At 40.6% G+C, this 27,566-nt stretch overlaps 2 non-coding genes across 2 annotated transcripts; one reads left to right on the top strand and one right to left on the bottom strand.

Annotated features, from left to right (window-relative positions):
• Positions 1-25,563: 25,563 nt before the first annotated feature.
• TRNAV-UAC (transfer RNA valine (anticodon UAC)) lies at positions 25,564-25,636 on the bottom strand. The gene has a single exon. It is a non-coding gene; the product is annotated as a tRNA-Val (tRNA).
• Positions 25,637-26,241: 605 nt separating this feature from the next.
• On the top strand, positions 26,242-26,314 carry TRNAV-UAC (transfer RNA valine (anticodon UAC)). Its single transcript has one exon. It is a non-coding gene; the product is annotated as a tRNA-Val (tRNA).
• Positions 26,315-27,566: the final 1,252 nt, after the last annotated feature.

Here is a 27,566-nt window from a genome sequence, read left to right as displayed (position 1 = left end):
GATTGGTTTGGTGATAAATGAGCACCTACAGAAATTGAGTAATCCTAATATTCCCAAGAACTAATGAAAAGGAACTTGCTCTGACACAATTTTTTACGTTTTATCATAAGTGAATTTAAAAGCAGTTTCCAACATTTCCTTAAGTAACTAAGGCTGGATTAAACATATGAAATGTGCTTTAGTTAAAGGATTTGGATGGATATAGAAAGTTATAGAAGGCTAGAGGAAAGGTGTAGAAAATTACCGAGATGAAAAAGAGGTAAGGATGGAAAAAGAATTTAGATGATTGTTCAGCTTCATAGAATGTTGAAAGAAGGTCAAATAGAAAGCTAGTATGCCACAGAAAAAAGCATGTATCTATGTGTATTGAGGGTTTGTGTTTGTGTACTGAAGGATTATAAAATGAGAAATACATCCCAAAGGCAAGAAATTTGAAAGTTTTCTTAAAGAAGGAATTTGTTTGATGTAGTCTGGGTTTTTATACTGCTGCAGCTAAAGTTTGATGAGTTAATCCATGAGAATTAAAAAAAAAATTGAATATCAAATAACATAGTAAACAAAGAAACGAGTTTCTCATTGTTATAAAACAAAATTTTCCTTGTTTACTGGATTGTAGATTTAATTTTCTTCTTGTGCAATCTGCCTTAAAAGCAGGAGTTGTAACACAATAAGTTCCTGAATATGATAATTTGAATATCCTGACTATTTTCAAATATCATAGAAAGCCAGAAAAGATTTGTTTCCATTTCATAGAGAAAAATGCTTAAGAATTCTATGAAATACGTTATGAATTACATGAAATATATTGTCATACTGAGAACATTACCACATTTGACCTGAGTTAAAATTTGTGTCATAATTTTATCATTTCAATTTCTGACTTAGTTACAGTTATTCATTCTTTTAAATCTAATATCATCAAGACCCTATTACTTTATCCTTTGGAAAAAATTTTGATGCCTTGTGTTTTCAGTAATGGAAGGCATGTTGAATCAAGAAGTCCTTCTGAATTTAGGTTTTGCATTACAAATTTTGGTACATAATTTGTGAGTAACACATGTCCCCCAAAAGTAACACTTTTCAAAAATGAGAAAAGTCCTTTTGGTTGCATTGGTTTTTCAAATATGACACACACGCAAAATCTAAAGCTGCCAAAATGCTCTAAAACTGAAAAAAAAGGCCATAAAAGTTCTTGGAAGACTTACGAAGCTGTACAAAAGCCAGGAAGTATGACTCAATCACACTTCGTGGGAGAACTGCCTCTTACCTAAACCTCCTACCTTAGTGAATGTTTGCCAAAGAAGTTTTCTTTCCTATTTTCAACATTAATCAAGCCCCGACTGGAGGGCAGCAAATACTTTCAGTGGGAAAAGTACCCCCCCAAGCAACCTGAGATCCTGAAAATATATATGGACAGGTTCTATTCCACATATCATGAAAGGGTTTTAACTGAAAAATTCACATTGTTTATCTAGGAAATTTTTTTGTGACTGTTCAGATGTTAAAAAACTTAGTAATCTTGGTATAGCCTAACTATCTAATATTATGTTCTAAGATGATTATATGTTATATCTAAAAAAAAAAAAATATCTAAAGCTCTTTGAAATTCAGGTAATTCATTATGTTTAACAATATTTTCATCTAAAGATTTTTTTGAATTGACATTGTTTAATTCTATATTAGTTATATGCTTAATTTCCATCATGTCCATCACTTTTTAGAATTATTATTAAAGTCATCCAAAGGCATTTTTAAGTTTGTCATTTGCAAGTAAATTTTACTTTGCTAATTCCCTGAAAATGCTTGACCATAATAATTCAATATATTTTACCATATTGTACTTACGAAAAGGACCGTAGTTAGTTCTCCCCACCATTCCATGTACAACCAATCTCCAAAAATTAAACCTTGGATCTCTTTATCTCAATTTAAGAAAGCCAAAAACATCTCTTTGGATATACCATCCTTCTGGGGCATTAAAGATTATATCCAAGGGCCTCAGTGGCCAGAAGGAGACTATATCTGAAGTAGACAACTCCTCCCAAGATCAAGGAATGAGACCTCATGCAAGTTACTGAATTTTAAGGATTTTGTTTAGTATTAGCCCATGCCATTGGGAATACTTCTTATTATGACTAGGTAAACACTACAGGGAGAAATGCAACAACGTATCAGAAAAATTCACCAAAAAGTTACTTAACTTCATTCAGTGCCTCCTATGCCTGACATTCCTTTTCTTAATTTTTTTTTAGTTACTTTTTTTTTTAATAATATATATATATATATATATACATTTTTTAATAATATTGGCTCTTAGTTGTGTTCTTTCTTACTGGTTGGGTTAATTATCTTAATCATATACACTACTTTTTTAATGTTTGTAATCCAACTCCTATTTTCCCACCAATGTACAAAAAAAATTTCCTAAACAAATTTGTAGGGAAATCTAGTTTCGAACCTTCAGTTAATGTTTTGGAAATGTCAAGTTATTCCTCCAAATGTGGTCTTACTCTGTATGTGCCCCCAACCAGAAGATCACAGAAGCAGAGTATATGAGTTATGGCATGGTAAAGCAGGGGGTCTGTATATGATAAGTAGAGAAGTAAACATCCACAGAGTACATCCATACAAAAGAGAAGAAAACAAAAAACACCCAAACCCGTTGGTGTTCAGTGAATTCCAACCCATAGCAAGCCTATGAACAGAGAAGAACTGCCCGATGGGGTTTCCAGGGAGCAGCTGTTCGATTGGAACTGCTGATCATGTAGTTAGCAGCCAATCTCTTAACCACTGCACCACCAGGCCTCCAGGGAAAAGAAAGCACTCTTATAATGGTGTCAAGAAACCTCTGTGAAGATCCATCATCAGAAGGGGCATATGCGAAAGAGTACCTTAAAACTGAGGTTAACATGACCTTATTAATTGACGCAGAAAAGGCATTTGACAAAGTCCAACACGCATTTATGATAAAAACTCTCAGGAAAATAGGAATTGAAGGAAAATTCCTCAACATAATAAAGGGCATCTACAAAGCCAACAGCCAACATCATTCAAAATGGAGAGAGCCTGAAAGCATTTCCCTTGAGAACGGAAACCAGACAAGGATGCCCTTTATTACCGCTCTTATTCAACATTGTGCTAGATGTCCTAGCCAGAGGAATTAGGCTAGACAAAGAAATAAAGGGCATCTGGATTGGCAAGGAGGAAGTAAAATTATCTCTGTTTGCAGATGACATGGTCTTATACAGAGAAAACCTAAGGAATCATCCAGAACACTACTGAAAATAGCAGAAGAGTTTGGCAGAGTCTCAGGTTATAAGATAAACATACAAAAATCACTTGGATTCCTCAACATCAACAAAAAGAACATTGAAGAGGAAATAACCAAATCAATATCATTCACGGTAGCTCCCAAGAAGATAAAATACTTAGGAATAAATCTCACCAAAGATGTAAAAGACCCATGTAAAGAAAACTACAAAGTACTACTACAAGAAACTAAAAAGGACCTACTTAAGTGGAAAACCACCTTGCTCATGGATAGGAAGACTTAACATAGTAAAAATGTCTATTCTACCAAAAGCCATCTATACATACAATGCACTTCCGATCCAAATTCCAATGACATTTTTTAATGTGATGGAGAAACAAATCACCAACTTCATACGGAAGGGAAAGAAGCCCCAGATAAGTAAAGCATTCCTGAAAAAGAAGAAGAAAGTGGGAGGCCTCATTTTACTTGATTTTAAAACCTATTATACAGCCACAGTAGTCAAAACAGCCTGGTACTGATACAACAACAGGCACATAGACCAATGGAACACAATTCAGAACCCAGACATAAATCCATCCACATATGAGCAGCTGGTATTTCACAAAGACCCAGTGTCGGTTAATTGGAGAAAAGAAAGTCTTTTTAGCAAATGGTGCTGGCATAACTGGATATCCATTTGCAAAAAAATAAATAGGACCCATACCTCACACCATGCACAAAAACTAACTCCAAGTGGATCAAAGACCTAAACATAAAGACTAAAACGATAAAGATCATGGAAGAAAAAATAGGGACAACTTTAGGAGCCCTAATACAAGGCATAAACAGAATACAAAACATTACCAAAAATGATGAAGAGAAACCAGATAACTGGGAGCTCGTAAAAATCAAACACCTATGCTCATCTAAAGACTTCACCAAAAGACTAAAAAGACCACTTATAGATTGGGAAAGAATTTTCAGCTATGACATCTCCGACCAGCACCTGATCTCTAAAATCTATGTGGTTCTGTTAAAACTCAACCACAAAAAGACAAACAACAACATGGAGGAACCTGGAAGGCATTAAGCTGAGCGAAATTAGTCAGAGGCAAAAGGACAAATATTGTATAAGACCACTATTATAAGATCTGGAGAAATAGTATAAACTCAGAAGAACACATACTTTTGTGGTTACCAGGGTGGGAGAGGGTTTTTTTACTGATTAGTGAATAGATGAGAACTGCTTTAGGTGAAGGGAAGGGCAACACTCAATACATGGAAGGTCAGCTCAACTGAACCGGACCAAAAGCAAATAAGTTTCCGGGATAAAATGAATGCTTCAAAGGTCAGCGGAGGAAGGGCGGGGGTTTGGGGACTATGGCTTAAGGGAACTTCTAAGTCAATTGGCAAAATAATTCTATTATGAAAACATTCTGCATCCCACTTTGAAATGGGGTGTCTGGGGTCTTAAATGCTAACAAGTGGCCATCTAGGATGCATCAATTGGTCTCAACCCACCTGGATCAAAGAAGAATGAAGAACACCAAGGTCACACGATTACTATGAGCCCAAGAGACGAAAGGGCCACATGAACCAGAGACTTACATCATCCTGAGACCAGAAGAACTAGATGGTGCCTGGCCACAATGGATGACTGCCCTGACAGGGAGCACAACAGAGAACCCCTGAGGGAGCAGGAGATCAGTGGGATGCAGACCCCAAATTCTCATAAAAAGACCATACTTAATGGTCTGACTGAGACTAGAGGAATCCTGGCGGTCATGGTCCCCAAACCGTCTGTTGGCCCAGGACAGGAACCATTCCCGAAGACAACTCATCAGACACGGAAGGGACTGGACAGTGGGTAGGAGAGAGACACTGATGAAGAGTGAGCTATTTGTATCAGGTGGACACTTGAGACTGTGTTGGTTTCTCCTGTCTGGTGGGGGGATGGGAGGATAGAGAGAGTTGGAAGCTGGCACAATTGTCACGAAAGGAGAGACTGGAAGCGTTGACTCATTAGGGGGAGAGCAAGTGGGAGTATGGAGTAAGGTGTATATAAACTTATATGTGACAGTCTGACTTGATTTGTAAACGTTCACTTGAAGCTCAATAAAAGTTAAAAAAAAAACAACCCAGTCAAGAAGTGGGCAAAGGATATGAACACGCACTTCACTAAAGAAGATCTTCAGGCAGCTAACAGATACATGAGAAAATGCTCTTGATCATTAGCCATTAGAGAAATGCAAATTAAAACTATGATGAGATTCCATCTCACTCCAACAAGGCTGGCATTAATCCAAAAAACACAAAATAATAAATGTTGGAGAGGCTGTGGAGAGATTGGAACTCTGATACACTGCTGGTGGGAATGTGAAATGGTACAACCACTTTGGAAATCTATCTGGAGTTTTCTTAAAAAGTTAGAAATAGAACTACCATACAACCCAGAAATCCTACTCCTTGGAACATACCCTAGAGAAATAAGAGCCTTCACACGAACAGATATATGCACACCCATGTTTATTGCAGCTCTGTTTACAATAGCAAAAAGCTGGAAGCAACCAAGGTGTCCATCAACGGATGAATGGTTATATAAATTGTGGTATATTCACACAATGGAATACTACGCATCGATAAAGAACAGTGTCAAATCTGTGAAACATTTCATGACATGGAGGAACCTGGAAGGCATTTTGCTGAGTGAAATTAGTCAGAGGCAAAAGGACAAATATTGTATAAGACCATTATTATAAGATCTTGAGAAATAGTATAAACTGAGGAGAACATATACTTTTGTGGTTACGAGGGTGGGAGGGAGGTAGGGTGGGAGGGGTTTTTTACTGATTAGTTAGTAGATAAGAACTACTTTAGGTAAAGGGAAGGACAATACTCAATACATGGAAGGTCAGCTCAAATGGACTGGACCAAAAGCAAAGAAGTTTCCGGGATAAAATGAATGCTTCAAAGGTCAGCGGAGGAAGGGCGGGGGTTTGGGGACTATGGCTTAAGGGAACTTCTAAGTCAATTGGCAAAATAATTCTATTATGAAAACATTCTGCATCCCACTTTGAAATGGGGTGTCTGGGGTCTTAAATGCTAACAAGCGGCCATCTAGGATGCATCAATTGGTCTCAACCCACCTGGATCAAAGGAGAATGAAGAACACCAAGGTCACACGATTACTATGAGCCCAAGAGACAGAAAGGGCCACATGAACCAGAGACTTACATCATCTTGAGACCAGAAGAACTAGATGGTGCCTGGCCACAACGGATGACTGCCCTGACAGGGAGCACAACAGAGAACCCCTGAGGGAGCAGGAGATCAGTGGGATGCAGTCCCCAAATTCCCACAAAAAGACCATACTTAATGGTCTGACTGAGACTAGAGGAATCCTGGCGGTCATGGTCCCCAAACCTTCTGTTGGCCCAGGACAGGGACCATTCCCGAAGACAACTCATCAGACATGGAAGGGACTGGACAATGGGTAGGAGAGAGAAGCTGATGAAGAGTGAGCTACTTGTATCAGGCGGACACTTGAGACTGTGTTGGCATCTCCTGTCTTGAGGGGAGATAGGTGGGTAGAGAGGGTTAGAAACTGGCAAAATTGTCACGAAAGGAGAGAGTGGAAGGGCTGACTCATTAGGGGGAGGGTGAGTGGGAGTATGGAGTAAGCTGTATATAAGCTTATATGTGACAGACTGACTTGATTTGTAAACGTTCACTTAAAGCTCAATAAAAATTATTAAAAAAAAAAAAACTGAGGTTACTGCCATGACTGTGACTGACACAGGTTTGAACTGAAACTTCCCTTTGTGCTTTATCCCTTTTTTCTCCTGCTTTTAAAATATGTGAGCTCCACCTTAAGTGAACAACTATGTAGTGATATTGTGACAAAAATACTATTGGTCTCAGAAAGAACACTTGTTACTGATGTATGACTACGTCATGGCTTATGCATAAGCACGTGATAAGCATATTCCATCAAGGGAAAGGTGAAAATATTCACCGAGAAGGTGTTTATGTAAGCCATTTGTCCCCCCAAAATCTGTGATCATTAACTGACATGAAAGTTTTATTTGCACCTCATATGTATCTGATGGAGCCTGGGTAGCACAGCAGTTAAGAATTCTGCTGCTAGCCAAAAGGTCAGCAGTCAGAATCCACCAGCTCCCTTCTTGGAAATCGTATGGGGCAGTTCTACTCTGTCCTATAGGGTCACCATAAGTCTGAATCAAATTGACAACAAGAGGTTTAGTATCCCATGTATGGTCCCCAGTCCTCATGCATAAAAACACTTGTCTTCTTTCAGAATTTGGAGCACTTCCCAATGATACCCCAGCTTGGGTTGTTGCTTTTGTTACCTACTCTGCAATGCAACTATCATTTCTCTTCTTAGAAAATTTTCCTTATTTTTACACTTTGACAGGCCTAACAATCCTCCACTCGATTTGTTTGCTCCTACTGCTCTCTCCCCCCCAAGTGTCTGTCAGTTTGTCATACTGTGGGGGCTTGTGTGTTGCTGTGATGCTGGAAGCTATGCCACTGGTATTCAGATGCCAGCAGGGTCACCCATGGAGGACAGGTTTAAGCTGAGCTTTCAGACTAAAACAAACTTGGAAGAAGGACCCGGCAGTCTACTTCTGAAAAGCATTAGCCAGTGAAAACCTTATGAATAGCAGGGGAACATTGTCTGATTTAGCGCTGTAAGATGAGCCCCCCCAGGTTGGAAGGCACTCAAAAGATGACTGGGGAAGAGCTGCCCTGTCAAGGTAGAGTCCACCTTAATGATGTGAATGGAGTAAAGCTTTCGGGACCTTCATCTGCTGATGTGACACAACTCAAAATGAGAAGAAACAGCTGCAAACATTCATTAATAATCACAACCTGGAATGTATGAAGTATGAATCTAGCGAAATTGGAAATCATCAAAAATGAAATGGAATGCATAAACATCAATATCCTGGGCCTTAATGAGCTGAAATGGACTGGTATTGGCCATTTTGAATCAGACAATCATATAGTACTACACTGGGAATGACAACTTGAAGAGGAATGGTGTTGCATTCATCGTCAAGAAGAATGTTTCAAAACCTATCCTGAAGTACAATGCTGTCAGTGATAGGATAATATCCATAGGTCTACAAGGAAGACTAGTTAACACGACTATTATTGAAATTTACGCACCAACCACTAGGGCCAAAGATAAAGAAATAAAAGATTTTTATCAGCTGCTACAGTGTGAAATTGATCGAAAATGCAATCAAGATGCATTCATAATTACTGGCGATTGAAATGCAAAAGTTGGAAACAAAGAAGAAGTATCAGTAGTTGGACAATATGGCCTTAGGGATAGAAACAATGCCAGAGATTGAATGATAGAATTTTGCAAGACCAACGACTTTTTCATTGCAAATAACCTTATTTCACCAATGTAAATGGTGTCTATACCCATGGACCTCACCAGAAGGAACACACAGAAATCAAATTGACTGTATCTGTGGAAAGAGACAATGGAAAAGCTCAATATCATCAGTCAGAACAAGGCCAGGGGACAACTGTGGAACAGACCATCAATTGCTCCTATGCAAGTTCAAGCTGAAACTGAAGACAATCAGAGCAAGTCCACGAGAGCCAAAATATGACTTTAAGTATATCCCACCTGAATTTAGAGACCATCTCAAGAATAGATTGGATGCATTGAACACTAGCGACTGCCGGAGAGACGAGTTGTGGAATGACATCAAGAACATCATCCATGAAGAAAGCCGGAGGTCACTGAAAAGACAGGAAAGAAAGAAAAGACCAAGATGGATGTCAGAGGAGAGTCTGAAACTTGCTCTTGAGCGTCGAGCAGCTAAAGCAAAAGGAAGAATTGATGAATTAGAAGAACTGAACAGAAGATTTCAAAGGGTGGCTTGAGAAGACAAAGTAAAGTATTATAATAACATGTGCAAAGAGCTGGAGATGGAAAACCAAAAGGGAAGAACATGCTCGGCGTTTCTCGAGCTGAAAGAACTGAAGAAGAAATTCAAGCCTTGAGTTGCCATAGTGAAGGATTCCATGGGGAAATATTAAATGATGATGGAAACATCAAAAGAAGATGGAAGGAACACACAGATTCATTATACCAAAAAGAATTAGTTGATATTCAACCATTTCAAGAGGTGGCATATGCTCAGGAACCAATGGTTCTGAAGGAAGAAGTCCAAGCTGCTCGGAAGGCATTGGCGAAAAACAGGGCTCCAGGAATTGATGGAATATCAGTTGACATGTTTCAACAAACAGATGCAGCACTGAAGGTGCTCACTCGTCTATGCCAAGAAATACTGAAGACAGCTTCCTGGCCAGCTGACTGGAAGAGATCCATATTTATGCCTATCCCCAAGAAAGGTGATCTAACTGAATGCAGAAATTATAGAACAAGGTCATTAATATCACATGCAAGCAAAATTATGTTGAAGATCATTCCAAAACGGCTGCAGCAGTATATTGACAGGGAACTGCCAGAAATTCAGGCTGGATTCAGAAGAGGATGTGAAACCAGTGATATCATTGCTGATGCCAGGTGGATCCTGGCTGAAAGCAGAGAATACCAGAAGGATGTTTACCTGTGTTTTATTGACTGTGCAAAGGCGTTCGACTGTGTGGATCATAACAATCTATGGAAAACACCGTGAAGGATGGGAATTCCAGAACACTTAATTGTGCTCATGAGCAACTTTTCCATGGATCAAGAGGAAGTCGTTCGGAGAGAACAAGGGAATACTGATTGGTTTAAAGTCAAGAAAGGTGTACGTCAGGGTTTTCTTCTTTCACCATACCTATTTAACCTGTACCCAAAACTGAACAAATAATATGAGCAGCTGGACTATATGAAGAAGAACAGGACATCAGGATTGGAGGAAGACTCATTAACAACCTGTGTTATGCAGATGACACAACCTCGCTTGCTGGAAGTGAAGAGGACTTGAAGCACTTACTAATGAAGACCAAAGACCACAGCCTTCAGTATGGATTGCGCCTCAACATAAAGAAAACAAAAATCCTCACAACTGGACCAATGAGCAACATCATGATAAACGGAGAAAAGATTGAAGGTGTCAAGGATGTCATTTTACTTGGATCCACAAACAACAGCCATGGAAGCAGCAGTCACGAAATTGAAAGACGCATTGCATTGGGCAAATCTCTTGCAAAGGACCTCTTTAAAGTGTTGAAAAGCTAAGATGTCATCTTGAAGACTAAGGTTCGTCTGACCCAAGCCATGGTATTTTCGATCACATCATATGCATGTGAAAGCTGGACAATGAATAAGGAAGACCGAAGAAGAGTTGACGCCTTTGAATTGTGGTGTTGGTGAAGAATATTGAATATACCATGGACTACCAAAAGAACGAACAAATCTTTCTTGGACGAAGTGCGGCCAGAATGCTCCTTAGAGGCAAGGATGGCGAGACTGAGTCTTAAGTACTTTGGACATGCTGTCAGGAGGCATGAGTCCCTGGAGAAGGACATCATGTTTGGCAGAGTACAGGGTCAGCAGAAAAGAGGAAGACCATCCATGAGGGGGTTGCCACGGTGGCTGCAACAATGAGCTCAAGTATAACGATTGTGAGGATGGTGCAAGACCAGGCAGTGTTTCATTCTGTTGTGCATAGGGTTGCTATGAGTCGGAGCCCACTTGATGGCACCTAACAACAGCAACAGTACTCTGTGCACCTTGCTCACTCTGCTGCAGTTACAATTGGCTTCTTGATCCTCCTTGCATACGGCAACCACACTGCAGTCTCAGGACCCTTCACTCTGAATGCTGTGCTGAGAACTAATGGGGTCCTCGCCTCCTCCTATGGCTAGCTACTGCAGCGGGTGTAAGATATTTTCTAACCCAGTAGATAACCTAGCACCTGACAACCTGCTGTGGTGGACAAGGAGGCAAGTTGGCTATGCTATTCTGAGAATTTAAAGTCTGGCGCTGCAAAGACAAAGGGAAGGTTAGGGGCTTGGTTGAAACGTAAGGGCATGCACATGAAGAGTTTCTGGAGCAAATCCAGAATTCACGAAAAGAACGACCAGTTTGCTTCCGCCCTTTTTTCAGCCAGGAATCTTTCAGGTGTTATGCGGGCTTAATAACCACAACACTACGTGATAACCACTACACTAAGGAAACTTCTTTGTGATAATGCCTTAGGGCTTCAGAGATTCTTCATCTGAAATCTGTGCCTTTTTTCCAGGGTGTGTTCCTGGATGTAGAGCATTGTATTTTCCACTTAAACTTTCCGATTCTTACTATCAACAATATCAAAACAAGATAAATCATAGCCAAGCAAATGCTACTCCCAGGGACCCAATTACTTCAGAAGCACCAGGGAGAAAAATCTCGGACGAGTTCCAAGGAGTTTCTTGATAAGTTCTAGGCTCATTTCTCTGGTGCTGCAAGATGCAATTATCTTCATCTCCAGGTGACCGAACTTGAACCTTTAGGAACTAGTAGGAACCATCTGAGCTCAGTAGGGCTTCCGCACTTTGTGCCCCGGTAGTAGCGGAAGGGATTGAGGGCCACGGGGTATGGGTCTCAAGCTGTGCCCAGTTCTGTGTCGTGGGCGTGGTGTGGACTTTGTGGAAGTGAAACCTGTGGCGAGTGAGTCTATTAGACCTCCAATGAACTTCTCTTCAGTTCTGTATCACTCATATCCGATGAACTCGGTGTCCCATACCTTTTAATCTGTTTTATAGGGTGTAAATGACCTTTATGATGTACCTGACTCTTCTTTCTTCTTCATTCCATGTTAACTGTCTTAAATCACTGTCCTAACTCCCGGTATTGGAAACAATGGGCTTTCTACTAGATTCTAAACTAAACTTTCCCAAGGCAGAGTCCTGGCGAAAGTGCTGGCAAGTGAATATATGCTTGTCCAGGAAGTATTAGAAAGTCTTGACAAGAGACATTTCTCAGCCTTCGAGAAAGGTCACTTAATGTGTCCTTCTGTGGCAGCTAAAGCAAGAACTGATGAAAATATTGTGGGTAAAGGAGGGGAAAAGCATGTTTCCTTCTTAGTAGGACCATCTCAAGCCTGACTCTATTTTGTTTGGAGATAAGATCAGCAGGATAAACAGAGATTCCATTTAACACATATGTTAATTTGTTAACTTTTCTCAAAAATTTGCTTTAATATTTATTTCAAAGAAACTATTGAGCAGCCCAATCTCATAGTGGTCACTGGAAGTACCTAATGTCCTTAGGGAAATGGCAAACTAGAAAGAGGGAAGTGCACCTCAACTGATCATTATGACAACTGTTCTCACAGTAGTTTAGTTGTAATAAAATTGCTGAGTAGAATGACACATAAAAATCTCAGGGTTCCCTCACAGAAGCACAGAAAAGAGGCGTGAACACCAGTCCTGAGGATCCTGACTTGCTGGGGAAACTGGTGGCTAATCTATACTTTATTTGATTAATAAAATCAGTAAAGTGGTTGAAGAGCAGTTGAATGGAGGGGGATTCTGGCCTTGGGTGAAAATGGAATAGAGAGGAAGTGGAGTGTGGGGAGCTGCACTTGGAGGTTTCAGTCAGACTGTGCAGAGAGGGAAGGTAAGTGGGATAATATGTCCAGGATCAGGGAGGTCAGGGAGGGTTCTCGACAGTAAGGAGGTTAAATTTTGATCTGAATGTGGTGAGTAGGGAAGAAGTGACTGTTTTAAAGAGGAACATGACATTGCCCGTTTTGATCCAAAGACGGCTTTGGCCTTTACATGAACACTGGAACATCCCTCAGAGTTCAGTTCTTAGGCCTCTTCTCTTCTCTATTGATTCTAATCACCTGGCGAGGCAACATCTAATGGTTTACATTTTACATGGTCTTCATCTGAGGACCACTGTGTGCCCCTAGCCTACTGGATATCTCCTGTTTGAAGTCTCAGAATAAACATTGTATAGTTAACATATCCCAACCTGGAATTCATATGTATCCTCTGAAACTGATCCAATCGTATTGATCCCTGTCTCACTTAGCTGCAGCTCTCTTCCTCCAGCTGTTTAGGAGTAAGAATTTGGCATCTTCACTGACTCCATTTTTGCTCTATTCCCCCATCCAATCACTCCGAAAATGTTCATTGCTTTATCTTTAAAATATATCTGGAATTTGGCCCCTTCTCCACACTTTAACTCTTACTAACATTCCCCAATCCATAATACTCTCTGATGTGGAGTATTACTGGTGTCTCTTAATATGTTTTGAGGTTTCCTCCATTTCCTTTAACATGATGGTTTCTACAGAACGTTTAAGGGGTCCTTTTTAAAACCCCAAAAGGACTCCTTATTGTATTCACTGCTCATTACTGCAGTCAAAAATAAATAAATAAAAGAGAAAGAAAAACTTAAAATTCTTATAATGACCTGCAAATCTCTACACAATCTCCCTGATCCCTACTCATTTTCCTCCCTGACCTTTTCTCCTAGGACTCTCCCCATTCCACTATGCTGCAGTTACTATTGAATTTCTTGTTCTACTTTAAATACACAGACATCATTCTATTATATAATGCACCAGACATCTTTCTCACTATATTAATAACGTCATGTTAATTAGACCAAATGAACAAGACATTCAGGAAGAAAAGGAAAATTGATGGAGACTCCTAATGACATTTGTCTTGATCCGGAAGGTCGTAGCCTTCGGTTTGGAAGAGGAGCCCTTTCCTTCTAGAATTTGAAATCTTCACTTGCCAGAAAGCATTAAATCCCACTCCCTGGATTCTGAAGGGAGCCTGATCCACCTTATCTTGCAGACTGGGGTTTAAGGGGCAGGCACCTCATTCCACTGACACCTGCCTCCACCCACTTGGAATACACAGAAACAGAGAGAAATGAGGGAGGGGAGGGGCTGGCCCACACTGGACGTGGGGTGAACACCCAGGTGTGAAGGCCTCTAGGGAAACAAAGCCCTGCTTTCAAGCCCAGGAGTGCAGGGACTGCTTGAGCTTTTTTGAATGTTGGTCAAAATATATTCACTCTTATATGTTGGGGTAGGAGGGAAAATCTCCATACAAAATCAATTCAATTCTAACTTTGAAAACACAGACATTTTCCCACCTGCTTTCAAAGCAAGGCCTTTCCTGCATTGGGCAAAGGCTATAACCTCATCTACAATGAAACTTGTCTTCAGTCACAAGTTGCCTCTACAGGATAAAATAGAGTTTTTCTAGATACCCTGGGCTGGATAATCTTGAAGCCGTCTTTTCCTCAAGGAAATTGTCGTGGTGACGGTATGTTTCTTTCACTCATACTATTTGTGTATTAAAATTAACAACCAAATGCCATTATTCATAACAAAGTCTTTGCTCAAGTCCCCAATTCCTGTACAAACACAGGCAGGCTGGTAAGAGGGGAAGGATTTGATTTAGAGAAACTCCTCAAAATTGTCCCTTGGTAGTTTCTCTTGTGTATGTTTTCTAGTGAGAGAAAATGACCCTTTAGGAAGCAGGGCTCAAGGTCCTCAGGACTGAACTCTAGAGGCCTGTGGGTCTGCACTTGGGGATGGACAGCTGGAGGGATATGACCTGGGAATGTCAAGCTGCAGGGTCAGATAGAAGCGGTTGGGTGGTTTTCTAGACTGGAGTGTATATTGTCCATTTCTGGGATGACAAACATCCTTAGATTTTGCCTCACTCACGCCTAATTCTTTGAATTGTGTCTGCGGTTTTCTTGTACCACTTATTTGATTTACTGGGTAAGAATGAAAACTCTGATATATTTTTGTTTTCTTTCTTCTACCTTCCTTTTCACTATCTTCCCCAAACATTTCTTTTCTTTCTTTTGCTTAGCTACAAGCTAGCTGCCTTTTTCCAGGTTCTTCCTTAAGCATCACTTGGCATGGCGGACCCACACACTTTGTGTTGAGTTTAGAGATGGCAGCTGCCCCCAGAGCAGTGGGAGATGGTGATGATGTCTGTGCTTCTTCATCTCAGAGTTTCTTTTATTCTGGGGGTGCCTGGGACAGAGAGAGCAGCTTGACATCTCCGAACTAATCTGAGCATCTTGAGCTCCACTGTTTGAATATTGCAGGTAATGATTGAAAGAATGTATTTTCAGGTTAGCAAAATCTAGAGCTTTTTTATTTTTGTAGGACTTGATCATCAGCAAACATGATTTTCTGTACGCTTTTTCCCGTTCGTGAACTTCAATTATTGAGTCAACCAGTGTGCTGTGCGGGCACAGGGCCTACCAGAGGACGAAAGAATGAGACGACACAGTCGTGGTCCTCAAGGAAAGGAAAGAGGAACATAGGCAGTTAATAACAATAAAATCAAAAACGGACCAACAGATATCCACGCGGCAGGGCGTTTTCACAGAACACAAAGGTGCGTTACCCCAGGGTATAGGAAGACGCTGGGCACATCCAACGGGGGATGTTCCTTCCCGTGTGGAAAGAAATTCTCACGCCCTGAAAAAAAAAAAAAAAAAAAAAAAAAAGCCCTGAGCGGGGACCAAATCCACCAGATCCCTCCCGGAGGTGTCTGCATCCTTTTCAAAGGCTTCCTGGGGTAGGATGGGGAGCCCTCTCCAGCGAATGTTTCTGTCGGGACGAAATCGATGAGCTCCAGAACGTCTTATTTTCCATAGGAGGAGGAATTCATTTCTGCTGGAGGTAGAGTTTTTGTTCCTTTTTCATTTTGCGGGAGTGAAGAAAGGGAAAACGGAAAACCTAAAGAGAAGCTTGAACACAGTGTCATTTGGTCATAGTTAACATTGCGTAAAAGAGAATATCCCTTGAATGAATGACAAGAGAGTGTGCAATCTTCGAACTTTATGAATATGACAGGATCTTTGACTTAACGCCAAGGTCGCGGGTTCGATCCCCGTAGGGGCCAAGAAAAGAAGTACATTTTTGATTTAAAATAAACTTGCGGTATACCGAGCTGCAGTTTAAGAATAACCTCTGTGAGACCCATTCTGGATGAAACGTCGACTTTATTTCCTCAATCCACAGAAATGGCAACTATACCCTTTTTGCTCCTCTCTAAAGAGGGGAAGGGGAGAAAAAAAAGTTTTTTGGAACAAGTGACATCAAGCCTTAAGATAGAAATCTTAGTGAAGAAAACTAGGCTAGGAGTGAGGGTGGTCTTGGGGATGGGGTGTGTGCCTGATGGCCGCTGTCCATAAGAGCATCCCATTCTCCTCGTCCCTTTTTCAGTGTCCAGCACACTGTCTACCATGTGGCCCTCAAGCACTTTCTCTATCTGATTATGTCCTCTACCTGACTCACAACTCATCCCTTGCGCTGCCCTTTCATAATGTCGAACTTGATACTTTTAGCTGTTAAAATAATTGCAGTCAGACATGATGCATATTTTCCTTTTTTTAATTATATCTACCAGTTGGCCTTCACCATAATTTTTGTCCACGAAGTCAGATTATTATTTTTTTTTCTGGATTACCATTACTTAGAATTGTGCCAAAGTGAGATTAAATGTGTGAAACCTCTCAATTTGTGCTTATTGTATTACTCCCATGAACATTGAAACATGCCATTTGTCCCCTGTCTTAAAAGGGTTTCTCTTGACCCAACAAACTCCTCTAGGTATTACCCTGTTTCTCAGATGGCCTTATAAAAATCACTTCTGAAGGGTTATCCAGATTTACTGTCTCCAGTTTCTCTCCTTGTGTTTTTAAATCCACTACATTCTGTTTTTTTTTTTACACCATCAATTCATGGAAACTCCTTTTCAAGATTACTAATGAATTCTTCTCACATTTCAAGACCTTATCTTCCTTGACTTCAGTTATGGATTCAGTTATGTCCCCCCAAAATATGTCATAGAATCCAAACCTCCATACCTGAAGATTTAAACCCATTTTGGAATCAGTTTTCTTTTTTATGTTAATCAGGCGGTATCAGTGTAGGGTATGTCTTAAATTTAATCACTTTTGAGATACAAAAAGAACAGACTGGCACTGAGATAAGAGAGCATAACTGAGGAAGACAGAAACACACCTGATGATTACTAAGGAACCAGGAACTCTGGGGTTATACAAACCAAGAGAAAGTTTTTTTCCCAGGGCTAAGAGGGAGAGAGCATTCCCCTACAGTAGTACCCTGAATTTGGACTTCCAGCTTCTTAAACTGTGAGAAAATAAATTTCTATTCCTAAAGAAAACCACGTGTGGTATTTCTATTACAGCAGCACTAAGAAATTAAGACAACTTCTCAGTGTCAATAAACATACTTACTGTCGTAAAAGTTTTTTCTTTTTTTTCTTAATTTGGCTTCCAAGACACTACTATCCTATCTTTCTACTTCTCTGGCTCACCCTTCTCAATGTCCTGTGCTTCTTTAGCCTCTCCTCACCCATTCTATATTAGAAAGTCCCACAGATTGGTCCTTGAACCTGTAATCTATATACACTCACTCCCTGGGAATCTCACCCATTTTCATAGTTTAAATCATCTGTATGCCTACATCATCTCCTAGTAACCTTATAGGACAGAGTAGAGCTGCCCATAGGGTTTCCAAGGCTATGATCTTTAGAGAAGCAGACTGCCACATCTTTCACTCATAGAGTGGGTGGTGGGTTTGAACTGGTGACCTTTCAGCTAGCAGCTGAGCCCTTAAGTTCTTGATGAAATGGGTTTGGTTTTTTGGTTTATATGCCTGCAACTCACAAATTTGTATCTGTAGTCTAGACCACTCCACCAACCTTGTGTCTTGTATATACAACTGATTCCTTGGCATTGCCACTTGGATGTTTTGTACTAGGCATCTAAAAGTTAGCAAGCCTAAAACTGAGCTCCCACTTTTCTCTAACAATCTTAATACATCCAAGCTTCACCATTTCAGTTAATGACAGCTCAGTTCTTCTAGTCTTTGAGGCAAAAAAACCCTCGAAGTCATCATTTATTTTACTCTTTCTCTCATACCTCACCCCAAGTATGTCAGAAATTTTTCTTCTATCTTCAAAATGTATCCAGACTGTGACTATTTCTGGCTCCCTTGACAGCCACCATCTTGTCTGTCATAGGAGAAAATGACCCCACAGTCAAATTTAATCAAAAGAGATTTTTATTAAGCAAGGAGAAAGATGATCATTGCCACTAGGATTTTGCCAGTGTGTGCTGGGCACAAGAGACTAGCAGAAGCCACTGAATCACAAGCAGGGAGTCTCCAACATACTGTAACAACAACAACAAAAAAAAACCTGTAACAGAAGCAAGTAAATTAAGAAAAGTTACATGATTGTCAAAGGTGGGAAACATCACCTTTGGGAATACATGATTCATTTAAGGAATCTTTGTTGGCTAGATTCCATTTCCTTGGGAACAGCCTGGCAACATCTGTTCTTGGCTTGGTGACTTTCAACAGGTTCTCAGGGCAGGCAAAAGGAAATTGCAATAAGCTCCTTTGTGAGAGCATAACTTGCCTGTGGCACAGTTCTTTGTTGGTTAAGATACGGTACTCTTCATGGAACAGTCCACCCCTAGGTACGGAAACAGTGAAAATATTGAGTTTCAGCTTGTACTGTTATTCCTTTCTGGAACTTTCCATACTGATTTTAACAAGCACTCACACATAGTGGTTTCCAGTATTAACTATGACCGCTTACCAAACTTATAAATAAAAATAGATTTTAGTCTATGCGGCTTGCTTCAGCCTCACTACTTTTGGCCAAGCACGTACCTACCTTTAAGATCCCCTATTTCATGTCCGGAAAACCTGGTGGTGTAGTAAGGTGCTATGACTGCTAAGCAAAAGGTTGACAGTTCAAATCCACCAAGCGCTCCTTGGAAACCTTGTGGGGCAGTTCTACCCCGTTGTATGGGGTTGCTATGAGACAGAATTAATTCCATGGCAACGAGTTTTTTTTTTTTTTTAACTTTAAAATTTGTTTTATTTTTGGTTTATTTCATGTCCAGAGCCTTGGTGGCGATTTGCTTAACAGCTTTGGTTTTTATCCGACACGTCAGTAGTTCGAATCTAAGAGCTACTTTAGGAAAATTAATGGGGCTGTTATATTGAGTCCCATAGCGTCTCTGTGAGTCGTAAGTGACCTGACGGCACCTTTTTTTTTTTTGTACACAGCAGCCACTCTGTTGTCTCCGGAGTCTTCACTTTGAATCCTGTGCCAGAGAACGATGGAGACCTCGCTTTTCTACCGGGTGCAGAAACTATTGTAACCCAGAAGGAAATGGAAAACCTGACAAGCATCCGGGGTCGGGTGAGGAGGTAAGTCAAGCACAATATTCTTTTAATTTAAAGTCAGGTGCTACAAAAGGAAAACGAAGGTTAAGGGGTTAGTTGAAGCATGTTCGGATTAAGAGTTTGTGCAGTGAAATTCAGAACTCACAGAAACAATGCCCAGTTTGTTTCCCCCGGGTTTCTAACCAGCGACCTTTGGCGTGTTAGGCGAGCGTGATAACCACTACACTAGGGAAACTCACTTCTCTACATTGCTTTCCCGTTTGTAATTGATTAATTGGAAATATGTGCTTTCCTTCAAAAAAAAAAAAAATTTTTTTTTCAGGGTATTTTCAGGTAGAGAAACATTTGTACTTTCCCATTCTTATAATCAGCAGTATCGAAACTCGAGAAATCATAGTCAAGGAAATGCTACTCCCAGGGTCCCAATTCCTTTACAAGCACCAGGAAAATCACCGGCAAGTTTCAAGAAATTTCTTGATAAATTCTGATCTTATTTATCTGCTGGTGGAAGACTCAATGATCTTTATCTCCCGATGCCTGAACATGAACCCTTAGGAAACAGGACGAAAGGGCTGGTTTCAGTAGGTCCTCGGCAATTTGTGCCTCGGCACTAGCCAGAGAGACCGAGGAGCAGAGGGTGTGGGTGTCTGGCTGTGGCCAGTTTTCTGCTATCCAAGGGTCGTGAGGGTGGTGGGGATCTATGGAAGTGTAATCTGTGGCGAGTGAGTCTATTAGACTTCAAATGAAGCTCTATTCTGAGCATCAAAGGAAGTTCTATTCTGTATCACTAATATTTTCTGTTCTGGAACGTGTAATCTCTGTGTTCGAAACCCTTTAATCTGTTTTATAGCAGGAAGATGACCAATGTGATGTACCTGACTCTTATTTGTTATTCATTTCATGTGAGCTGTCTTGAATCACTGTCCTTCCCTCGGAGACTGGAAGCAATCTGCCTTCTATTGTTCCTGTCCTTTCTGACTCACATGGACCCTATAGGACAGAGTAGAACTGTCCCATAGGGTTTCCAAGGAGCCGCTGGTGGATTGGAACTGCCGAGTTTTTGGTCAGCAGCTGAGCTCTTAACCACTACACCACCAAACGAAAAAGGCAAACCCCTTGCTGTCGAGTAGATTCCGACTCATAGAGACCCTATAGGACAGAGTAGAACTGCCCCAAAGAGTTTCCAAGAAGCGCCTGGTGGATTTGAACTGCTAACCTTTTTGGTTAGCAGCCTCGACCTAAGCACTACACCACCAAGGCTCTAATATTAAACTTTCCGAAGGTCGAGTCTAGGTCAAGGTGTTCAGCAGCGAAAATGTGCTTGTTCCCAAGTATTAGAAATTTTTGACTAGAGAGATTTTTCAGTCTCTGAGAAAGATCACTTTGTGTCTCCTTTTGTGGCAGCTAAAAAACAACCTGACGAAAATACTGGGGGTAAAGGAGGCAAAAAACATGTTTGTTATTAGCAGAATCTCAAGCTTGACACCATTTTGAGATCCGATCGGCAGGTTAGACAGCGATTCCACTCAACACCTATGTTTGTTCGTTAACCTTTCTCAAAAATTTGCCTTAATACTTATTTTGAAGAAATTATTGAGCAGCACAATCTCATGCTGGTAAATAGAAGTACCAGATGTCCTTAGGAAAATGAAATGCTAGAAGGAGGAAAGGGGCACCTAAAGTGATCATTATGAGAAATTTTCCCATAGTAATTTAGTTACAGTAAAATTGGTGAGTAGAACAACCGATAAAAATCACAGGGTTTTCTCAGAGGAGCACAGAAAAGGGGCATCACCCCCAGTCCTAATGATCACGAAATTGGTGGCTAAACAACACTTCAGTTAATTAAAAAAAAAAAAAAAAAAACAATTGAGTTGGTTGAAGAGCAGTTGAATGGAGGGGGGATTCTGATCTTGGGTGAACAGGATAGAGACTAAGTGGAGTAGGAGAGCTTCAGGTGTAGGTTTGAATCAGAGCCCTCAGAGAAGAGAAGGTAAGTGGAATAATAGGTGTAGGAACAGGGAGGTCAGGGAAGGTCCTGTACAGTATGGAGGTTAGAATTCAATCTGAATATGATGAGTAGGAAAGAAGTGACTGCTTTAAAGAGGAACACAGCGTTGCCCATTTGGATCCCAAGGCTTCTTTGGCTTTTGGGTAAACATTGGACAGCCTCAGAACTCAGTCTTTAGACTTCTCCTCTTCTCTATTTATTCTAATATCATAAAAGCTAAGGTCATTATCTTGTGGTTAATCAGCTTATTATCTCAGCATTTTATGTGAAAAGAAGCCAATTGCACTGTAGTCAATTCATCAAATATGACACTCACCTAAAATCATTATCTTAATATAGCAAATAAGGTCCTTATTTCAAAATTCTACATAAAAAAATAGTCATAGCATGATTATATTCTTAGGGATTACATTTTTGTATTTTCATTACTTCTGAGAATTTCGAGAATTGGATCAATGGTAGAATTTCTAATTTCATTTCCATTATTTTTGAGTATTAAGATTCATGTGCATATTAATCATAAACTGGATATATTGTTTTAGGACTCATAAAAATAAAAAAATACTCCAGTAAAATCAACAATCAAAAGAAATACACTTCTCATGTGGGCATCAGAACCTTTCTTCCTGTCAGGATGTCCTGTTGGCGCTACCTCAAAATGATACAACATTCTCGACTACTGAACTGCTATGAATTTGGCCCAAACTACCTGCATTTCTTGTCTGAATTATTGCAGTAGCCTAACAACCTCCCTCCTGCTGGTTATGAGCTGCTTGCTGAGCCTGCCTCCAACCTTATTCTCTGTGATGTGTTGTGCCACCCAGGTTTCCTCCTTTCAGGACCAAGGCATTCATGTCCCCAGCTGCCTGGAGTGTTGATTCCTCATGGGAAAAATTTGAAGCCTGCTCTAGGAATTGCCCTCAGGTGAAAGGAACTGCCTTTATCAAGGTCATGTCCTGTCTCTGAAAGCAGCCCACACTAATGACTGCTCAGTACATGCCTATAAAGGTCTGACTCTCTTGCATCAACTCTGAAGGACCATCCTATTTTCAGAGCTCCTCAAGGGATCAGCTCAGGCCTCTGTTGCTGCCTGTCAACTTTTCCCCTTGTAATCGTGCTTCCCTCACTCCCTCACAGGTGTGGTTCCCATAGCATTCCCTAATGAACTTCCTGTGTACAAATATCTAACCCATTTGAATACAGTTTGTGCCAGGAGTGGTCCCAGAAACCATACACTAAATGGGATTTTGAAGCTGGATCGCTCTGCATTCCTGTGGCAATTAATATAGTGAACCCATGTTATCCTCTACAAATGTCCAGACAGTCTTACTAGCCATGGACAATATAAGGCTCATGGGAGAAAAGTCTCTTTAGATACTTTCACAGAGGTATTTTGCCTATTAATCACATTTTGCCCTAAATTGTAATTAATCAACTTTAGCTTTCCCGGAACACAGAAAAAGGGCATCTCCCCAGGATTTAGTAGCAGGTTGGGCTGATCCACCTGGGACATTCTGGAGAGGAATCCTCTTGTCCTGAGCTGGGGCCAAATTGAACAAATCCTTCCCAGAAGTCTCTGAATCTTTCTCGAAGGCTTCTTGGGGTAGGATGAAGGAACCCTCTCTAGTGAAAGTTTCTCTCAGATGAATTCCATGAGCTCCAGAACGTCTTTTTGCTGGAGGCACAGTTTTTGTGTTTCTTCTTCTTTTTGCAGGAGTGTGGAAAAGGGAAATAGAAAACATAAAGAGAAACTTGAAAACATGGTGTCATTTAGTAATAGTTAAGATTGGGTAAATGAGAGGGTTCGTTTGATGAGTGATGAGGGAGTCAACATCCTTAGCAGTTTCTAAATGTAAAATAACTTTTTTACTGGTGGCGGGCTAGTTCAGGTGGTTAGGTGGTGCTAATAAAGACAAGGTCCCTGGTTTGATGCCTGTGCTGGGTCACGAGAAGACATTGCTGTACTCACCTCACACCCAGCTGAACTATTGAAAGTAGCCTCTTTGACATAAAACCTAGATTAAACGTCACCTTTATTTCTTTAATCCTAGATAGTGACACCTAACCTCTTTGCTCTACCTCTAAGGGGTGGGTGGGGAGAAGAAGAAACAGGCTTTTGGAATAAGTGACATAAAGCCTTAAGATAGAAATTTTAGTGAAGAAATGATGCAGGGAGTGGGGATGGCCTTGGATATGGGTTGTGTGTCTGATGGCCACTGTCCATCTGACACCTTGTTCTCCCTGTCCCTTTTTCAGGGTCTAGTGCACTATATCCATATGACTGTCAAGCACTTTCTCTACCTGATTAAATCTTTACCTGACCTCTTTGGCTTTTGGGTAAACATTGTAAAGTCTCAGAGCTCAATTCTCAGGCCTCTTCTGTTTTTGTTGTCATTCCCTGGCTAAGCTCATCATCTCATGGTTTACATATTCTGTGGTCTTCATTGGAGTACCGCTGTGTAACTCTAGCCTACTGATTATCTCCTCTTAGATGTCTTACAGTAAGCATCTTAAACTTAACTTATCCCAAAGTGGAATTCATAGCTATCCTCTGAAACTGTTCCAAACATATTGATCTCTATCTCATTTAACTGCAACTTCATCCTTCCATCTGTTTAGGACTAAGAATTTGGAATCTTCACTGACTCCATTTTTGCTCTGTTCAGCATATCCAGTCACTCTGAAAATTGTCCTTGCTGGAAATACAGTTTGCACAGATCGAGCTCATTTCAGAGGTGAATGAGGATAAGGAGGCCTGATTAGCACAGGAACTCAATACAAAACTTGGGATGGCCCACCATCCTTCTGAAAGGTTTGTGTCTCACAACAACTCAGTATGAAGGATTTATTTCTGCATTTCCAGACAAGATAAATAGCCATATAAAAACATAAGTCCATTGAGATGCTGCTGGTTTTTCAACCCAACTACTTTACTTATCCTTCATACTTTTGGGGTAATGTCACTGTTGTTGTTGTTGTTGTTGTTATGTGGTGTTGAGTTGGTTCTGACTCATAGCAACCCTATGCACAACAGAACGAAACACTGCCTGGTCCTGAGCCATCCTTACAATCGTTGCTATGCTTTAGCTCTTTATTGCAGCCACTGAGTCAACCCACCTCATTGAGGGTATTCCTCTTTTCCACTGACCCTGTACTCTACTCTGCCAAGCATGATGTCCTTCTCCAGGGACTGATCCTTTCTGACAACATGTCCAAAGTATGTAAGACGCAGTTTCGCCATCCTTGCCTCTAAGGAGCATTCTGGCTGTACTTCTTCTAAGACAGATTCGTTCGTTCTTTTGACAGTCCATGGTATATTCAATATTCTTCACCAACACCACAATTCAAAGGCGTCAATTCTTCTTCAGTCTTCCTTATTCATGGTCCAGCTTTCACATGCATATGATGCGATTGAAAATACCATGTCTTGGGTCAGCACACCTTAGTCTTCAAGGTGACATCTTTGCTCTTCAACACTTTGAAGAGATCCTTTGCAGCAGATTTACCCAATGCAGTGCATCTTTTGAATTCTTGACTGCTGCTTCCAGTGCTATTGATTGTGCATCCAGGTAAAATGAAATCCTTGACAACTTCAATCTTTTCTCCATTTATCATGATGTTGGTCATTGGTCCAGTTGTCACTATCCCAGACCAAAGACAAATTTAGTTCAATGGACTTTCAAATCAGTGAGGAACTGATTCTGAGAGAAGACTGGACAATGCTTGACCCCCCGAGAATTGCTCCCGAGGGAAAGATTTAATCTTTAGACTAGCCATAGCTCCGTGGGCCTCACATCACACTAAAATTGTGTGCCTGCCTCACCTTCCCAAGACACCTGAAGGATTTCCCCCAACATGTAGCACATACGTTGATATAGAAGGGCCCTGGTGGCATTGACGTTAAGAGCTCAGCTGCTAACTAAAGTGTTAGCAGCTGCCCCACAGAAACCCTATGGAACAGTGAATTAGCTTGATGGCAACAGGTATTGATGTACTATTGTGTGCCAGTCCCTGCCAATACAAAGGTAGCAAAACAGATGTGGTCCCTGACATAACGATGTCTTAGTTTCTTAGTGCTGCTATGACTGAAATGCCACTGGCTCCACTGGGGATCAAACCCAGGATCTTCTGCATGTAAAGCAGATATGCTAACCACTACACCATGCAACCACAACAAGTACAGTCCCATGGACTGCCAGAAGAACTAACAAAATGTCTTGGAAGAAGTACAGCCAGAATGCTCATTAGAAGCGAGGATGGTGAGACCTCTTCGTAGATGCTTTCCACTTGGTATCAGGAGGGACCAGTCCTTTGGGTGGATTAAAGAACAGGATTTTTTTTTCTTTCTTTTATTTCACAGTTCAGGAGGCTAGAAGGCCAACTTCAATGTGTGTTTCTGAGGGGAGGCCTTTCCTCATCTAGTTGAACTTTTTGATTTGTTGTGTTTCTGTGCCATGGAGCTGGTTCTGACTCACAGCAGACCCTACAAGAGAACAAAACACTGCTCGCTCTTATGCCATCCCAACAACCATTGTTATCTTGAGGCCATTGTAGCAGTGCTGTGTCAGTCCATTTCATTGAAGGTCTTTCTGTTTTTCACTGACCCTCTCATTTACCAAGCAGAATGTCCTTTTCAAAGGGCTGATCCCTTCTGATATCACGTCATATGTGAGAGGAGGTCTTGCCATCCTCACTTCTTGTGAGCACTTTGGCTGTACTTCTTCCAATACAGTTTTGTTAGTTGTTCTGGATGTCCATGGGACTATACTTGTAGTGGTTCCATGGTGTAGTGGTTTGCACATCTGCTTTACGCGCAGAAGATCCTGGGTTCAATCCCCAGTGGAGCCAACTTAATCTTTTAGCAGCCTGCAATCCTACTTCCTGTGCTGCTTTATGTGCTTCTAGGTAGATTCACCTGTGTCCGTTGTCTGCTGGTATCAGCTGTCTTCCACCCAGTGTGTGCTCCCTTGTCTCTGAGTCTAATCTGCTGTTTTCATCTCAAGCGTTAGTAGGTTTAGGACCCACTCTACACCGATATGGCCTCACTGACAGAACAAAGAAATCCTATTTCCAAATGGGATTTCATACACAGATATAAGGGTTAAAATTTTCAACAGATCTTTCTGGAGGATTCAATTCAACCTGTAACAACAATATGTTAAAATTATTATTAACCTTTTTAAAAACAGTCAAACTGTTTTCTAAAGTGGCTGTGTCATTTTGCATTCCCACCTGCACTGTATGAGAGTACAAATTTGTCCACATCATAATAACACAGGTTATTATCTATGTTTTCTGGTATAGGCACAGAGTAAGTGTGAAGAGCTATGTCAATGTGGTTTAATTTATACATCCTTGATGACTGTGAGTAGCACTGGTTCTATAGTGGTTAAGTACTACAGCAGCTAAGTAAAGGTCTGCAGTTCAAATTGACCAGCTGTTCTTTGGAAACCCTATGGGGCACTTCTACTTTCCTATATGGTGGTTATGTGTTAGAACTCGACAGCAAAGAGTTTGGGCTTTTTTCTTTTTCCTTTATTTTTTTGGGTTTACATCTACTATGTTGAACATCTTTTCATGTGCTCATTAGCCATTTGTATGTCTTCTTTGGACAAATGTCTATTCAAATCTTCTGTGTGTTTAAATTTGGTTCTTTATCTTAGTATTATTGATTTATAAAATTTCTTTACATATTCTGGATACAAGTCCTTGATGAGATACTCGATTCACGGATATTTCCTCCCAGCCTATGGTTTGTCTTTTCATTTTCCTAACGGTGCCTTTCAAAGTGCAAAAGATTTTAATTTTGTCCTGTTAGTCAATTTTTTTCTTTATGGATAGTGCTTTTGGTGTTATATCTAAGAACTCTGCCTAACCCAAAGTCACAAAGATTTTCTTCAGTGTTTATACCTAAAACTTTCATAATTTGAGGTCTTACATTTCGGCTTATGATGGATTCTAAGTTAACGTTTGTGTATGGTTTGAGGGAAGGCTCTAAATTCTTTTTGTGTGTGGATATCCAATTGTCCCAGCACTAATTGTTGAAAAGGCTATCCTTTTCGTCTTGATTTGCCTGGGTATTTTTCTGAAAAGGGTCGCT

The sequence above is a fragment of the Loxodonta africana genome, chromosome 1, assembly GCF_030014295.1.
Source record: "Loxodonta africana isolate mLoxAfr1 chromosome 1, mLoxAfr1.hap2, whole genome shotgun sequence".
Classification (NCBI taxonomy): domain Eukaryota; kingdom Metazoa; phylum Chordata; class Mammalia; order Proboscidea; family Elephantidae; genus Loxodonta; species Loxodonta africana.
Note: the sequence above shows the minus strand (reverse complement) of the source record. Positions and strands in the feature narration are given on the sequence as shown.